Source organism: Adiantum capillus-veneris, chromosome 6, assembly GCF_014529385.1.
Source record: "Adiantum capillus-veneris isolate H3 chromosome 6, ASM1452938v2, whole genome shotgun sequence".
NCBI classification, from domain to species: Eukaryota; Viridiplantae; Streptophyta; class Polypodiopsida; order Polypodiales; family Pteridaceae; genus Adiantum; species Adiantum capillus-veneris.
In genome coordinates this window covers 131,624,885-131,643,847 of record NC_140936.1, presented here as the reverse complement: position 1 = coordinate 131,643,847, position 18,963 = coordinate 131,624,885, and positions in this window count along the sequence as shown.

Below are 18,963 nucleotides of genomic sequence, written 5' to 3'. Positions count from 1 at the left end.
GGCAGGCTCGACAGGAGGACGCGATAATTGCCCCTGGCATGAGGACGGACATGGGATTCGGCCTGCACAAAATCCGTCGATTTCGACCTTGCCGGATGTGCCCCAGGCTCTGGAGGCTTTTTCAACACACCGGTGACGCCTAATTCTGCATGCAGTAGGCGTATCCATTCTCTGTTGCTCAGCACAACAGATCCGCCATGCGTAGGTCCGTGTTCAGTTTTGTTTCCTTTATTTTTTTAATTATTATTTTTTAAAACCTTCGGCCAGGGCTCCTTGGGCGCGCATCGGATGCCCAAAGGAACCCCTAAGGGGCCGTCCCACGGATGGGTGCCAAGGGCCCCTCCCATGGGATGCTTGCATGCAGGCCATGGGCTTGCATGGCGCATAATTTGTAGGCCTAGAGGGGTGATGGTGCTTGCATGGCGTAGAATTTTCCAGTCTCGAAAGTCCGCAACACGCAAACATGGTGACCACCGGACCATGTTGCATGGTATCATGAGTTATCTGTTTCCTTGAAGGCGTACCAATGTGAGACCGCGGGGGATTGGACCATGCAACTCTCCACCCAACCGTGCTATTTATAGACTCCTAGCCTCTAAAGATAGCGCCCCTTGACCGCATGTCTGTCCTGGCCCTTGGCCCTGCCCTTGGCCTGACATTGCCTTGCCCACCAAATGGAGACTGTGCCTGCGAAATGCACATTGGACAAGATTCGTCCACTATGGCCAAGCGCACGCGCGCGCGCGCACACACACACACACACACACACACACACATAGAGATTAGAATGCAAGCACGCGTGCAGGCTTGCCATGCGCGCGCAAGGGAAAAATTGTTTGCCCTCGCCCTCGCCATTTGCCTGCGCTGCCGCTTTTCGCTCCGAGACAAATATCTCTAACCTCTCTGCCTGTGCACGCTCACGTGACACCTATTCCCTCTCCCTGTGGTTTTCTTTCTTTCCTCCACGTTTACCTTTTCATTTGCATTGGCATCTTGCTAGATTCGCGTTAAAAGAAATGTAAAAAAGATTAGGGTCACATAATGGGCTATAGATTGGGCTATAGATTATGCAAAAAAGTGGTCTCAAAGTCAAGCTTGAGTGCTGATTAAGTTTGTACTAACATTAATACTGAACAAATATTCACATCACAATTAGGTTTTAGAGATTGTCAATGCTTGCACTAACAATAAGATAGACTTTAAAAATATGTTTTTGTAGTAATTCAACAAACAAGCACACTTGTAGTTTCCATGGCCTTTTTTGTAGCAGGTTGAAAGACTATAGCTAAAATTTGTAGAGGCTTCAAAGAAAACTAATAACCTTACAAGATATAAAAAGGTTATTGGATTTCATTCCTTAAGCTCTTGATAAGAGATGATCCCAAATATATCTGCAAGATATTACATACATAGAACTTTGACAATGAAACAACTACTGCATAAAACACCTTTTATTGTGGAATAATTTTTTGTAACAAAATTCCACAATACTTGTTGCTGAATAAAAGAGGTCAAAAAGCACGTACAGATTTTTAAAGAAACGATGGGTATTTGTTTTTTGCTACACAGCATCAGGGCAACCACCTCTGCCGGACCCACTAGAGACATGCCCAGAGACATGTTCTTTCTTTACTGCCGAGAGGGTAAGGAAAGCCATTGACAGGATGAAGACAAGGAGAGCATATGATCATGATGGTGTAGAGCTTGGTGTACTAAAGGGGAAAATTATCGGTTTGCTTTTCCATGATTGCCTATCCCTTACACACTATGTGAGCAACCAAAGTCTGCAACCAACAAAATGGGAAAAAGAAAAGGAAAATGGGATTGAAAACGATTTAAAGTAGCCTTTGAGGAATGACCCCAACAACCCTAACTTCCACACAAGGATGGCTTGCAAGCTTGAGATTCACGCTAAACAATCACAATGAAGCTACTAAAATAACAATTTTAGTTCTAACCCTTAATTCTTATAAGAGCTATAAAACAAAGTATACACAAAAAATTTCATTACAATTGCTAGTCTTTGGAAAGCCAATACTGACTCCAATTTGTTAGGGCAGCAAGTTCCTCTAGTTTCTACATGACTAAATTTGAAATACACCTTTTTAAAAAAAATGATAGATTGGGCACTATGATAGGGATTTCCTTGAGGCGGAAACTACCCCCACACAAAGGATCAGAACAACTTAGAGGTGGGTCACTAGAGAGGTCAAGCCGTCAGTGGATGGCACAAGGATGGAAGTGAGAACCAGTGATCAGGAGAGGACACGTGGAGAGGTGGCTAAAGAGATGGATTTCACTACACTAGAGGTACAAGAGGAACAAGTTGCTCGGGTCGCACCTACTGGTGAGATTACCAAAGAGTTTTAGGACCCAACTTTGAGGAGATGAAGGATAGACCTGAGCCGATGGATAACCCTATGGTTGAGCCACGGATGTCTAGTAAATCTTGTCAGCTTGAGCCGATGGAAAATGGTGCTCAGGACGTTAAAATGGACCTCGTCAACCATATTGTTAAGGTTAAGGGTATCACAACTAGTATTGTTAGCTTGCTTTGCCAGAAGAAGAAGAAAATATGATTCTTCTTGTTTCCACTGTAAGTAGCTTGTTATAGGTGCTCTGGCTCAGTGGTCAAGGGTGTATTGTGGTATGGCTTCATCCTTGGTGGCAACCCCAAGTCAGACTTGGCTCCCCTTGGTTGTTTGTGGTCTCAAGGTGGCTCCCATTGTCAGTTAATGTATGGTCGTATGTTTTGGATGGAACGTTGGGTCAAGTGTTGGTAGATGCCATAACTCAATTGGAGCATGGCTTTCATTGTAATTTTTTTTGGTTTCATAATATCTATATACACTCACTATAGTGAGTTTGACAAAAAAAAAAAAGAGAAACAGATCCTTCCATTGGTCATGAAAAATAAAAAGGGTGCCCATAGGACTACAAAATTGATTCGTGTGTAGGAGTCAAAAAACCAGGTGTAGAAAAGGGAGATTCTCCCATGCTAAGAGTGTGTACAATAGCCAAGATGATGGGCTATATCATACAATAGGTGGGGGGAAGATCCATATAGGTGGCCGATAGTACCAGTGTGTGAGAGGCAGGTACCTACATGGAGTGAGTAGAGGGGCCTCTACTCTAGGTGGCATGGATAAAATCGCTCGATGTGAGGAGCCTTGTATGTGATCATGCTTGCCAATACACCGATTGAGGCTATTAAAACACAACAAGACATATGCATAAAAACAAGATGCCATTGATAAAAGGACTCAGAAAGATTGGAAATAGAAATCACGCACATAGCAAATTACTACTCAACAAGAAATATATATAGCATTATCACTTCCTCTTCATAATACTACAAGATAATTCATCTACTTGAACAACAATCAACATTTTTAGCATGCTTCTATTGAGAAGAGAAAATCAAATTTGCAAAAACTTGAGAAAGCATATATAGTTTTTAAAAACTATGATAGATAAATATGCATGAAGACCAAACGACTTAAGTCACAGATCGCGTGCAAAGCTTGTTTTCTGATAGAAACTAGACAATTTGAGATATCAAGGTGTTAAAAAACAAAAAAAATAATAACTTTCCAGGCCGTGTGCCATAACCTAATAAAAAACCATGATAATAATGTCAACATTAGTGCCTCCACTATCCACCTTGGATTAAAGTTGGCATTAGCATTGATTTGGTCATTAAAAACATTACAAACAAAAAGAAATTTAATTTAAAAACAAGTAGCAATGCAAAATGAGCAATACTTGAAAGCATTACAAAATTTAGCCCCAACAAAAAGAACATGTCTTCAATGACGTAATGCTAAAGAATTGATCTACCTTGCAAGTGCTAGTACAAGAATTTCTTCAATTTTATGATGGTGCAACCTAGGGTGATTTAATGGCATACACTAGGAAAGCTTCTTCTTTTAGCATTGCTGCACAACCATACACTCTAATAAAACCATAAACTAGATGGAAATCATTCAACCCGTCCAGTCTTAAAATAACCTCTCGATAATGGGTTTAGAGGCCGATGCGATAAACTATTGGATAATCAAGTGTAGTCATGCCGCAGGACCAAACCCTTAAATCATGCATGGCCAAGAATACATGCAAGTTCAAGTGGTTGAACATCTTTGGTTTATATTCATTCTAACCTTTGACTTCAAACTCTCTTCTTTTTGTTTATTATGGATTACGTGTGAGCTTCCTTCTTGCTCCCTTCCTCTACTCATTCTCTCCTTCATCTTCCTCCCGCCGGCTCCGGCTGTGGATACGCTACCATAACAATGTATCAAAGCGAGGTGCTGATTAGGCAATCTTTTTTGTAGAAATCAATTTCCAATAAATAGCTCATAATGGGGAAGGAAAATGTTATTTTGCACGTTTTTCCATGTCACATATAGAGTCAAATTTTGCAGTGTTTAAGAGATATTTTTCAAATTTTTGTTTCTACTTCTCTAAGTGTTGAAGGTACTTGATTCATCAGCATCGCAACTTTGAGCTTCAACGATCCTATGGCATCATCAACACAAAGCCTTTTGCCAAGTTCGACGGAACAAATTTCCACACTTGGTAGGTAAAACTTAAATTCCACCTTATGTGATATGTATTGTTAAGAAAATGGAGTGGTGACAGTTCACTTGGGATGTTGAGTTGCAATGGCTTAAACGAGACCAAAAAGCAATTGCAATTATTGCACGATGACCCCACAATGACTTCATTCATCATGTTGTAGGGATGATCATGTTGGCTCTTGCTTGGCAAACATTGGACAAGCTATTTGGTGCCTCGATGAAGAATACACAGCTTGCTTGTTTAAAGATTCCATTTCTTTCGATCCCCCTTCGTGAAGAAAGGTACACCTCTTACAACTCATAATAATAACATACAAACTCTTATGTTGCAATAGATTGGAATCAATGCCAAAGCTGAAGAAGATAATGCTATTAATGTCGTCCAATGTGTACACATGATTTGCAAGAATACAAGAATATTATGTGGTGCCCAGATGAAGAATACAAAGATTGTTTCAAGATTCAAAATTTTTCCCTCTTCATGAAGAAAGTACAACTCTTACAACTCCTATTAATAACATACTGAGTCTTATGTTGCAATAGATTGGAATCGATGCCTTGAAGAAGATAATGTTATTGCCGTCCTCAAGAGTGTACATGATTCGCAAGAACACAAGAATATTATCAATACACTACGTAATTTTAATGATCTCAAATTTCCAAGTGTGTCCACAGGAACATGAATGCATGAATTCCAACTTTCATAAATCTTTCAGAAGAAGTGTATGACATCCATCTCTTATCATACAACATTAAAGACCACTTGTTGATGCGGTTAATGCATTCAATCGTGATCAAGGTAAACCTCAAGTCAAATGTTCAATTTTTGATAAAACTGACCGTCTTGAATGAGCCTATTTTTATAGAACTAAGAGAAGGCGAATTGGGTTAGAGATGTATTAATAGGATGATGAACTAGATGCTTCATTTCTTGGTCCATTTCTATAGTGCAAACTCACATATGGCGAATTAGTCTACATAGGAGGACAATCCAAGTATATAGATACATCACTTTTAAGTGGGGAAAAATATCAATTTCCGTAAGCTAAACTTGAAAATCAACCAAGTACCCAAACGGAAATTAAGTGGATAACACCCTTGAACGGGGGATTGTTGGATAATCAAGGTGTGGTTATGACGTAGGAGCAAAAATCCTTAAACCATGCATCATGCGTGGTTGCATGCAAATTAAAGTGGGTAAACATCTTTGGTCGATTTGTTGTAACCTTCAAATTAATACAAACTCTCTTCTCTTTGTTTATGGCTTATGCATGAGCTTCTGTCTTCCTCCCTTCCTTTCCTCGTTTTCAGTTTTGATCTCCTTCATCTCCCTCAAGCCATGGCTATGCTACCCTAACATGAATACAAATCGCAACCTCACCAACATCAATCCTTCTCATCGGTAGGAAGGAACTCTTTGCATAATACTTTCTTCGAGGTAGACTATGTCTTGGGATAGTCTTGTGATTTGTATGTCATCCACCACTTGTAGACCTTCACTTCAAAAGGGGAACTCGTCTGCAATGCTTAGCACATAAATAGAGCATATCTAAAGAGGTGGCTCACTTGTGCCTACAATCCCATGGGCCATGTGCAATTTTTTTTTGACAAGTGTAGATTGAAGAGTTGCATCGTAACATCACAAACAATGGCGCTATGAATGTGTGGTCCATTGATGCACATGTGGCCCAATGTTGGGGAGCTTAGGCTCGAGAGATTTGAAGGGGATTAAACTGAGGTGGATCTCAAAGACTTAGAGGGCAACACCAATCGTATGAGTTGCTATAACCATATGGGAAGGAAAATGCCTTTCCTCCCCCAACTCTCTCCATCCTCGATGCAACCCTTGCCATTCTACTAATGCATCACTTCAACTGACGACCCCTTCCATGAATTTTGTAGCTGATATATGACATTGTACCGCAATGACAATTTGCGAATCATTTGCAAGGGTCCACCTGCCTAGACACTATTTGACCGTTCCTTTTTTGGAGGGTATCTATAGTCCCAAATCATTGTTGATCGTTGGCTGTTCGATCCATTTGGAGGAAAACATATGAGCTAGGTGGGATTTGACCTCACGAAACTCCTTGTCACAAGTCACCACTATGCTTGTGCAAGCGTTTTGTTAAGGAAAGGAAATGGTTGCTCTATATCATTATATTGTGTAGTTTTGGCCCGCCACAATCCTAGTTCACTTCAAGTTTACAATGACTTCACATCTAGTTCATACCATCATAATATAGTACACATAACCTGTAAAGTTCACATCTAGTTCACATCTAGTTTCATAACGAGTTCACATTCAGCCGAGTTTACACCTACATTCAGAATCAACAGTTGTGATCTTTGTCGACACATGATGCCGTAGATCCCCTCTAAAATTGAGGTGTCAATTAGTAACGAGGGTAGACCTGGGCAAAACATGAGAGGGTGATAAAGAACAATGGAAGGTCTGTAGGGGTTAACAATATAGCGTGTGCTCACTTTCTGCCTACTAATAAAATTTCAGATCCCCTCTAAAATTGAGGGGTCAATTAGTAACGAGGGTAGACCTTGGCAAAACATGAGAGGGTGATAAAGGACCATGGAAGGCCTGCAAGGATTGAGAATATAGCGTGTGCTCACTTTCTAGGTACATACTGGCTCATGCTAAATAAAATTCATCATGTCCTAAGATTCCCTTCATATGCCCCCCTTCCTCTCCTCTTGCTTGCGTTCAATCTCTTCCCCACCACTCTCACGGTTCTTCTCAGCAATGCCAATTGGTGCTCTCACCATGCAACTCCCCCAAGCACTACCCTACGCAAGAACTTAACAGGGAAGGCCCAAGCAATGCGCTGTAGAGAAGGGCCGACCATCCTGTCTAGCGAGTATTGCTCCACAGAGAGAGAGAGAGAGAGAGAGAGAGAGAGAGAGAGAGAGAGAGAGAGAGAGAGAGAGAGAGAGAGAGAGAGAGAGAGAGAGAGAGAGAGAGAGAGAGAGAATGAAATGAAATGTTATATTAACGTCTACAAAAGGCCATAGTGACCTATGAGACCAGAAAGTTACAAGGTGGTGGATCTGATACAAAGTCAGAGAAACAAAAATAACCTAACAACAGTACAAAACAAAGATATATACTATGGGATCAGACTATTGGACAGTCTACCAAGGAGTCAAATGAGCATCAAGCAGTCCAATGGCTTGCTTGGTTCCTATTGGCCAGAAGACAAAAAGGTCCAATGAGAGTTTAATAACTTATTTTAATTACCTAAGGCTCTCACAAAAGGGGAAAGGGGGATACATGTCACAAGGCTATCAACTATTCTTCTAATTTGTGATCGGCTAAGCTTTACAAGAGCCAATGGGAGGTTAGCATGAGTAATTAGCAAGAGGGGTCGACCAAGAAGAGAGAGAAGGCCATTTTTGTCTAACACAATTCTATACACACACACACACAACTCATGTGTGCAAGAAGAACTTCATCTCTTTCTCCAAGAATTGAGAAGTAGAGGTGTACACCAACAACTCTTAGCTATGGAACGCAAATCCAACCAAGAGCCAAGCTTCAATGGCATGCTCATCTCCTCTACCATGCTAATTACTAAGCTAAGCTATGCTATTAGAGTGATTATGTGAGGAGAATACTTCTTTCTCATAAGATACTATATCTTCTTCCTCTCAATCATCCTCATTCCTTGCTAGCTCTCACCATTTTTGAAGGTGTGTGAGGTCTTGAGACTGAGGCTAGGGACACTAGGTGTGTTTTTAAAGCATAATTTGGTGCATGAAGCTTCCATCTTCATTGCACCAATGAGTTTTGTTAAGGAACACAAGAATTGTATTGTACAAAAATCTCCTTTGATGGGAGAAGCTATAATACAAAGCCTTTATGGAGGGGGGACTGACTCCATGTAAATCCGGTCCTCAATTGTTATTTTTCTCTCTTTTTTCAAGTATTGTCAATGCCAAATTAGCTAGGTGTAAATTTCTATGTTGCTTTCTCAAACTAAGTACTCTTTCTATGCTCATTAGGAACTTATTCTTAATGGAATGCTCACTATGTTATCAATTTCCGCTACACACAAGTTACTAGTGCATTAAATGTTACATTGGTATTAGAGCTATTGGTTTCTCTTTTCTTGCTCAAGAAGAGAGATTTTCAAGCTTGCTACAAATGGTTGGTGTTATTAATTGCAAAAGAGTTAGTAGAAAAGGGATTTTGTATCCTTGAAGCACGCTTGGTTTATACAATTAACGGGGATACCGCCGAGAGCTATGGTCTTAATAATGGAGTCCTACAGGGCTTGCCTATGGCTTAACCATTATTGAGCTATTAGAAGCTTGACATGAACCGGTGTTGTCTTGGCTCTATTGAACCCTCTCTTCTATTCCTTGCAATTACTAATATTTGAGCCACGGGTATAGATGCATGAGTGCGTATCTTTGAAGGTAAAGAAGAGTAGAAACTAGGGCTTGAAGTTCCAAAGTACAAGTAAAAATTTACACCTAAAATTTGCTAGTATGGCTGACAAGGGAAAAGAGATTGAAATGAAAGTTGATAGCTTTGATTTTGCTAATGAAGTGGAAACTAATGATGTCCCTATGCTTGTAATGTATCTTGTTTCTAGGCTTCAACAAGCCCTGGACAATACATCCCTCCAAGGTAAAGTGCTACAGCAATTGCACACCCATGGTATTCTCCAAACTCCCCATCAAGAAGAGAGAGTACTTAGGAAAGCTCCTGATGAGACCTTCCAAAAGAGGACTCTCTCCGATAAGGTAAGAAGAGGAGGATTCGTACAAAGGTCTCAAAAACTTACTACTTGATGAGGCATCTCCCTCCCAAAGGAGAAACCAAGTTTCAACGGCAAAGCCCCCACCAAAAGAACGTGAAAGAAGTGAGTCTCCTGCCACCTCGACGGAGATGGCTCCACAAAGAAGGTGGGCAAAACAATATCCAACACCCCCTAAACGGAGAAGACCATCTCATACTTCTCTACACCATAATTCAAAGAGGGAAGAGAGAAAACAAGAGAAGAAAAAGGCGAGAAAGACGTCACCCTCTTCTCCATCTTCTTCATCCTCTTCCTCTTCTAGAGAAAGTGATGGTGCAGACAAGGAGGAACAAGGGAAGAAAAAGGCAATAAAGAGGCCACCCTCTTATCCATCCTCCTCATACTCTTCCTCTTCTGAAGAAAGTGATGGTGCAGCTCTTGAACCACCCAAAAGAAGAGTCCATAGGAAATCCTATGCCACCTGGGTTGTCCAAGCTCAAAAAGTTCAAGGATGGAGGAAAGAAAATCTCTTTCCTTACATATGATGGCACCTTTGGTGCTGTAGACAAAGTCTTGGCCTTTATCCAACAATTCGATGCGGCATTTGGAGATGAGGGCTTCACGGGGTCCTCTAAGCTACGTCATGTAGCTATGCATTTTTAAAAGTCCACCAGGCAATGTTGGTCTAGCCTACGAGCAAATGGTGAAGCTCCACAAACATGAAAAGCTTTAAGAGCTTCCATCATGAAGCAAGGGTCACTTTTTTTAAAAAATCTTTCTATTCCCTCTCTTTTGTGTAAGAAGCTACCCTAACTTTTTTTCGTCTTGTACATTTTATCTATATATAATTTATTTCTAACTTATATCATTAACATTGATGAGAATAAATATTATTCACTTTTATTATTTGACCAACCTATTTCTATCCACAATATGCTTTTGATATTCTACCATGTCCATATTATTATTTTAGTTGCCTAGATTTTAAGAAAAAGAAATACTATGTTGACTAGTTCATGGTGGGCTAGCTGATAGACTATCAGTAAATTGACCCCACATGGGTGGTCGTGAGTAAATTCAAGGCCTGGGGCATGCTTTCACACATGTTTTAATACTCTTGAGGATGTATAAGGAAAATGACAACAAAAGGGTGACCACCATGAAGACTTTTGTGGGAAAAAATGTACATGCTTTTGATAACTAATATCATTAACATTGATCAGAATAAATATTATTCACTTTTATTATTTGACCAACCTATTTCTATCCACAATATGCTTTTGATATTCTACCATGTCCATATTATTATTTTAGTTGCCTAGATTTTAAGAAAAAGAAATACTAGGTTGACTAGTTCATGGTGGGCTAGCTTATAGACTATCAGTAAATTGACCCCACATGGATGGTTGTGAGGAAATTCAAGGCCCTAGGGCATGCTTTCACACATGTTTGAATACTCTTGAGTATGTATAAGGAAAATGACAACAAAAGGGGGACCACCACGAAGACTTTTGTGGGCAAAAATGTACATGCTTTTGATCAATTTTTGGCATCCACTTCCTCACCGAATTTGAAGACCTTTACAAAATAAAAAATGTAGCTTATGAGCTGAGATTTCTAGTCCTAATTTTTTTATACTTTTTGAAGTTTTGAGTGGCAAGATATGTTCAATATGGTGGACTTCAATCCGCCATGTAATGCTGACATAGGTAGCCCTCCCTCAAAGTCTACATATTTTTCTGTCCACACTCATAACCTCATCTAAGGTCTCTTCCCCACCATCACGTGACCTTGCCACACTAGTTAAGGAGCATCATTGCATGAGACATAACGGAATTAAAGGAAGTATTGGCCAAGTATGGAAAAAACCTCTATCCCTAGCAGGTTCACCCTTGCCATCGACTACTCACCTCCGACAAACCCTTGTAATTTTCCCTCTTCCCTCTTTCCTAATAAGATAGCCATGGTTAGAACCATGTAGATTCCCTATACCTTTATCCTACCCTTCCCTCTCTCTTCTCTCATTATCTTATAAGACTCCTAACTTGGCATATGCAAAAATAGCCAGGCAAGGATGGCCCACCGCCACATGGGCTTGCTTGGATAATTATCTACTATTTTAGTAATTGTTTAAATTTCCCTTCTCCTTCCCTATATAGGGAGGGGTCTCTATCTCAAAAAAAAAACCAAGAGGAGAGGGAGGAGACACATCTCTATCACAAGCACACACACACCCCATATATGCACACACACCACTACACCCTAATCACATCATCACAACACCATCACCATGCACAAAATGAGAATCACGTCTCCACACACTTGCTATGAAGGATTCAAGGCATTTCAAGAAGAAGAATGAAGGCTTGTCATAAAGACTAATATCTAATTCTCCCAAATGATTTCTCATGTTAAACTAATCATTTAATATGGGGAGGTACTGGGAGAGTAAAAGCTAGAATATTGCTAAGGTTGCCAGACCGCCGGTCTCAGCAGGGCTCCAAAGGGGAACAGTGTGCAAAAGATCAATGTGCACCAATGGAGCTTAAAAGACCTAAGGTTCAGCTCCATTAAGACTTCCATAGGCTAAAGTTCCTAAATTTAATTAATTTTTCCAAGGGCCAAAAGTGGGGAAAATTGGATGGTTATGGAAGACTAAAAAGTCTTCCCACATCCCTAGGAAGGAGGGGGCGAGTCCTAATGGTAGGGGAAGTGAGAGAAACACACACACACACACACACACACACACACACACACACACACACACTCCCAAGATCTCCCAAAAGGGAAGAATGAACACATGGTAGGCTCCTAGGGCAGTTTCCCCTAATTTCCCCTCCAATCCTATTGGATGGCCATAGAGGTGGACCAATGAGAATTAGGCTCGAGTAAAATTAGTCTAATCATTTGAAAAATCCTTGATAAAAGAACCAATAGAAATTAAGCTCCCTTGAATACTATTGGACAATCTACCAAGGGGTCCAATGAGCATCCAGCAGCCCAATGGCTTGCTTGATTCCTATTGTCCAGAAGACTAAAAGGTCAATTATGCTTCTAAATTGTTATTGGATAAGCCCTGCAGGAGCCAATGGGAAGCCAACAAGAGCTTTTGGGAAGAGGGGTCGACCAAGTAGAGAGAGAGTTGGCATTTTTAGTCTAACTCACTTTGCTACAAACACACACATACGCACACACAACTCATGTGTTGAGCAAGAACTCCATCTCCTTCTCCAAACATTGAGAAGTAGAGGCCACACCAAAAACTCTTGGCCATGGAATGCAAATCCAAGAGCCAAGCTTCAATGGCATGCTCATCTCCTCTACCATGCTAATTACTAAGCTAAGCTATGCTATTAAGAGTGATTATGTGAGGATAATAATTCTTTCTCGTAAGATACATCTTCTTCCTCTCAATCTTTCCTCATTCCCTCCTAGCTCTCACCATCTTTGAAGGTGTACGAGGTCTTGGGACTACTGCTAGGCCCACTAGGTGTGTTTTTTTAAGCATAATTTGATGCATGAAGCTTCCATCTTCATTGCACCAATGAGTTTTGTCAAGGAACACAAAGATTGTATTGTACAAAAGTCTCCTTTGATGGGAGAAGCTATAATGCAAAGCCTTTTTGGAGGGGAGACCGCCTCCATGTAAATCCGATCCTCAACTATTTTCAATTGTTCTAGTTCTCTCTCTTTTCAAGTATTATCTATGCCAAACTACCTAGGTGTAAATTTCTATGTTGCTTTCTCAAACTAAGTACTCTCTCTATGCTCATTAGGAACTTGTTCTTAATGAAGTGCTGACTATGCTATCATTTTTCGCTTCATTCCTCTTTCACCCAAAATAATACAAAAGAGGGACCATATCATATGGTTCCAATATCTTTTTCCATATCCATAATTCCTCCATATTTTTTAATTATGTACTCATTATTCTAACACCATGTGCTCATTGAGCTAAAGTCCATGAATAGTCCATACACTAGTCCCACCAAGTATATATTTCTTTATTCACCAAGGATCCTCCGCAATGCATGTGTAAAGATAACTTGGATGCTTTGTATCATGATATGACTCATGGAGTGCTCACTCTTGGATGCATTGTGAAAATTCAACAAAGGAGGGAGCCACTAAAAGACTTTTGCAAGCATTAATTTTTGGTGGGATTTTTGGCATCCACCTCCACTCCAAATGTGAGTATGTGTCCAAAACGAAACATTTTTCTCACAAGCTCAATAATTAGCTCAATTTGTTTCATAATTTTTGGAGCTACCACCAGTGAGGTATGATATTTTTGGTGGGACCCAATCTATCTAGTTTTTCTCACAAGTCACCTTAGTCTTCTCTCACTTCCCTTCACACTTCCACACACACACACACACACACACACATTCCTCTCAATCCCTCACTCAAACTTGCACCTTCCATGGTTTTTATCACCCTCCTCACCATTACCCTCCTCTCTTACATCCATATCTTTTTTTTAAGCTCTACCTATATATATTATCTCCATATCCCTCTCTATTACTCTTATATTACAATTTTATTTCAACTTTTCAAAAGTGCATAAAAATTCAACAACCTAACCATGCTTAGAACTCTGCAAAATGGGGTTTTTTTAATCAACAAAAACCCTCATATTCTTGAAGGTGTTCAACTATGGTGGTGGCGTGAAGAAAAGAAGATGAAGAAGACCGACGATCACAGTCTACGGCATGGGTGAATCCAAGATATCTCAACGGTTCATCCATCTTATTCACCCCTCTTTCCTCAACCCTTCAAGTCATTCTACCCATTGTTATTATATTGCAAACTTTTTTTATGATTACTGATATTAACTGCTAACCCTTTCTTGTAAATTTCACCCACTCTACTCTACCTTGGAGTTGGCGGTCTCACACAAAAATCACTCACCTCTCTAGAATCTTCTCTATTTCACCTCAATATTTCTCTCCTCTTGAGCCCACATCCATGTGACTCAAGAGACAAGAGTACCAATCTCATAATAATATATAAAATTTTTCACAAACATGGTTTTCTATGTAAATGCTGATCAGGAGATAATCCTAATAAGGGCTCTCCTCACCTATAAATAGAGCCCTTTTTCCTTTGTAAAGGCATGATCTCTATACTATTGCTCACTACTTTGAGCGTACCATTCTCCATCTTAGTTGTAGGGAGAGAGAGAGTGAGCTCTCTATATACCGTTACTTGTGGTGTATAGGAAAGCTTTTTTGAGCTAGTTGTAGCATTGCAAGGGAGTGAGTGATTCATAACTTCCATTCAAAGTTCTACTTACTCTTGCACATCAATTGAATCCATAAGTTGGGTGCAACCACGATTAAAAACTCTCTTGAGTCTCTCCTATTCACGCTTAGCAACCTCACCTCGTTCGGTTTAAGGTAACGTGTTTTCATTTTGAGATTCTTTTGTAGTATTTTCTTGTATATGACTCATGAGCTTTGTTGTTTGTTTTGTTGTTTGGGAAAACATTATAAGAGCGTTGTATGGTAAGAGGGTTCCCATAACCCTAAGATAATTTGTACATCACAACATCATCAAACTTAATTGTGTCTCTTAACTCTCCTCCAAGCTTTTTATACACCAGCATCAAATCATGATTTAAATTGAAGCTTAATTCTTGCACAAAACTCTGTGTGTGTGTGTGTGTGTGTGTGTGTGTGTGTAGCAATATTTTAAACAACAATGTTTTAAAACAAGATGTCTTAAACTTTAATTATCATTTCATATACACCAATACAATATTTTGTATCTAATGGATAATACAATCATTTAAATAAAAAATTTGATACTTGATCATTACAAATTGATATCTTAGTGTTGTATCTCTCTGTGTCTACCCTTTGGGATAAGCATCCACTACATCTACATGGAGAAAGATCTAGTTGTTACATTGGACCATCTTTTGTTATTGCTGCAGTGGCCGTTGTGATTCCAAGGAAAGAATCTCTTACCTGTCACCATCCAAGAAACACAAGCCTGTCAAAACTGGCATTACTTGGGAAGACAGGTGTCAACGACTCCCTCCCTTGTTATTGGTGTCAAAAATTACAACAAAAAATAACACCTTTACAAAGATCTAATATTAAGTTTGAGCCATTTTTTAATGCTAATATTTACATCATTTAATTCTAGAAAAAATCGGACAGCGTCTCCTTTGTAAACTGGATCAATTCTCAAAGTCCAGTCTACTGCCATCTCATCCGAGACCACCACTTGAGGATTAAGGCTCTTTTACCATTCATTGAACTAATTTCAAAGTAAATTTCAGCTAGATAAGTGTGTGTGTGTGTGTGTGTGTGTGTGTGTAATCAGATACAGCCATAAGGTTACAGTCATAATTCTACAACCTTGAATGTAAAAAAGGTCGACACCAGCCATAAGAAACTATAACTTTCCTAATCAAAAGAAATCCTACAATTTCTCATAAAACACATGCCATTGCGCTTATCACTATGGTTAACATCATTGTTACTCTAGAAAAGATGTGTTAATTTGTCTAACAATAAGAAACATTATGCTTTCAAGATATATCCGTAACATTATGCAGACAAGCCGAAGTATCCTTCCAATTGATCAAACAAGCTAACCAGCTGGTCATCAAAAAGGGACAACAATCCTTCAAAAAAACAAAAAATTATCATTACAAAATAGATCCTAAATTTACAAATTATCATCCAATGCCAAAGCTCAAGTTTCTATTGATATAGTCAAGCTCACCCTCATATAATCATTAGAATTAACAAAACCAAATAGTAGGAATTCCAAAAATAATGACCTCAAAGCTAGTTTAGCAAATCCATTCTTTGTGATGATTTGTCCTAAGAACGCTTATGCAATACCAACAATATCAACAAGAATTGATGATGATGAGAGACCAGAAATATCAACAACATATTGATCTTACGTATCAGATGCTCTCATGCACCTCCATGAGACAATATGGAGAACCATTCAATTTGAGTTATAGGAGACTACGTGTGTGCTTGTGTGAATGTGCTTGTGCATTTGGAAGGCTTAACTCATATAAATGATTGCATGTCAGTGCGGTGTGAGGGTAGTCCATGAGCCACTGATAGGATCCGACAAGGTTTGTAAAAGAAAGAGAGCTTGGGAGAATGAAAAAATGGAAAATGTGTCTTAAATCTCTTCTCGTTATGAACCGTGATTATCACTCACTAACCTTGGAGTGTGTAGTTAGTAGTCATTAACATATTAGTAAATTTCACTCTTAAGAACATCCTAAAAGTACAAAGATCTTCCTGAGGGTATATGGGTATGCCAAATCCCAAAAAAACTGCCAGCATTCTGTTTGTAAATCAACTACTTTTTCAAAATCGCCCATAGACTGCCATCTCGCAAGAGACCCTCACATGAGGTTGAAGGCATCTAAAAAGATAATTTTTGTACTCTATTTTCAAACTATTAATTCTTGTTATGTCACTAAAGCCCTAATTCTCAAATGTGATAACATACACATTAGATGCAAGAATTCAAGTGGGACATTTATCGCAACCTAGTCCTGGTAAGTCTCAGGTCTCTATTTCTATTTGCTGAGTGTATCACCATCAAAAAAGAATTATTTATCAAAATGTAATTCACAAAAAACTACAAGCATATACCACTTCCAATTTTATATAGTAGGTGCAGATGCACCTACCTGTATGATGATAATTTCCTTGTCTGTACCCGATGGAGCATAAGGGTTTGACGATTCGTGTTCTTCGAGAATGGTGGTTAGCATTTGAGTGGAGCAAGGTTGCACCATCGGATCATGTGTGCCTGTGAGTGTGAAAATACGAGGAGAGAGAGCTTACAATGATTTTGCACATAGCCATCTAACGATAACAGGAGCAGTTTTTTGACGTTCAAGTGATTGCCTCATATCTGCATAAGGGTGAGAGAGAGAGAGAGAGAGAGAGAGAGAGAGTGTGTGTGTGTGCGTGTGCACGCACACGTGCATGCATATCGGCATCATCTCTAGCCTAAGAGCATGTGTGTGTGTGTGTGTAAGGGGGAGAGAGAGAGAGAGAGAGAGAGAGAGAGAGAGAGAGAGAGAGAGAGAGAGAGAGAGAGAGAGAGAGAGAGAGAGAGAGAGAGAGAGAGAGATGAAGAACCATACAGGATGCATGCAAAGTTGAGATCTTTTGCAAAAAGGATTAGCTTTTATGGCATTTGATTCTCAACAGAGGTTGATGTGCTTCAAGTTAAAGGCTACATAACAATAGTATGTCTAATTCACCTATTTTTAAAGATGTTTGTGCTCATCACATGCGTCTATATGTGCTGCCACATTGTACGGGCCCTAGCCATGTGTGTGTGCCCCATGTATAGAAAGAGTACTCACTTGATTGCATCTCCGTAAGTGCTGCAAAAATTTATATCAAGAGGCCATAGTTGGATTGTACATCATAGCCACATTATGCGGGCCCTAGCCATGTGCGTGTGCCACATGTGCATGTATAGAAAGAGTACTCGCTTAATAACAACTGTCTGAGTGATGCAAAAATTTATATCAAGAGATCATAGCTGGATTGTAAATGATAGCCAGAAATGGTTTTGTGTGTGTGAATGCATGTGTGTTTGTGTGTGTGTGTGTGTGTGTGTGTGTGTGTGTGTGTGTGTTTGAATTGGTTTATTGCTTCTAATGTGAGCTGAGAGGGACAAGCATCGTTCATGCCATAATGCGATGCTACCACAAGGATGAGCATGAGTAGCCAAGGACAAAGCCCGCTCCTAAGAGGGCTTATAAAGTGAAGATGGGTGAGTTCCAAATTTAAGTTCCTCCTTGCGAGCCACGTGGAGAGTGTGTTTGCGTGTGTATATGCATGTACGTAAGAAGCAAAAGCGTCCTTGTTTTTATCTGCCAAGTGCCAAAAGCCACCTTTAGAAAACAAGGGTTAGTGTGTGTGTGTGCCATGGGTCATTATTTTCCAAACTAGACAGATTATGGATAAAGTATACCAATGCATTCAAGCTTTATCTATAGCCAACCAAGGTTTAACAAAGTCACTGTCATCCAAGTAGTGAGAGCAAGATCACCAAAGAGGGAAGCACTCAGCCAAGGGTTAGTCAAGGAATTGTCAGCTAGATAAGTGTGTGTGTGTGTGTGGCCCTCCCCCATCCCTGAGGAGAGATCCACTTGGTGGAGGATGGTCCACCAAGTGGACCAATCCCCCACCAATTGTAGTAAATGCTTCCCAAAAATTTCAATGTTAATAGCTCAATCACTTGTGCTGTGTTAAAAAGGTTTAGATGCAAGATTACCCATCTGTAATGTGTTGAACTGGGTTTAGATGTAAGATACCCAATTGTTGTATGATAAAGGGGTCCTCCAGGGAGGAGAGTAGGGTACTATGAAAACTACATACGTGACATCTCATGATTTTGGTTGATGTGTCACCCCAAATTTGTGAACTATGTCGTCATGGTGCTTACCATACAATACTCCAATCCTGCACGATAAAGATCACCTGAAATGCCACACTTGCTCGAGGGTGGACATTGATTAGAGTATATGGATTATATGTAAGCATGTAGATGCTTGAACAATTTAGGAGCAGAGAGCCCCGACCCATCCCTTTGGATTGGGTGGATCAAGCTAG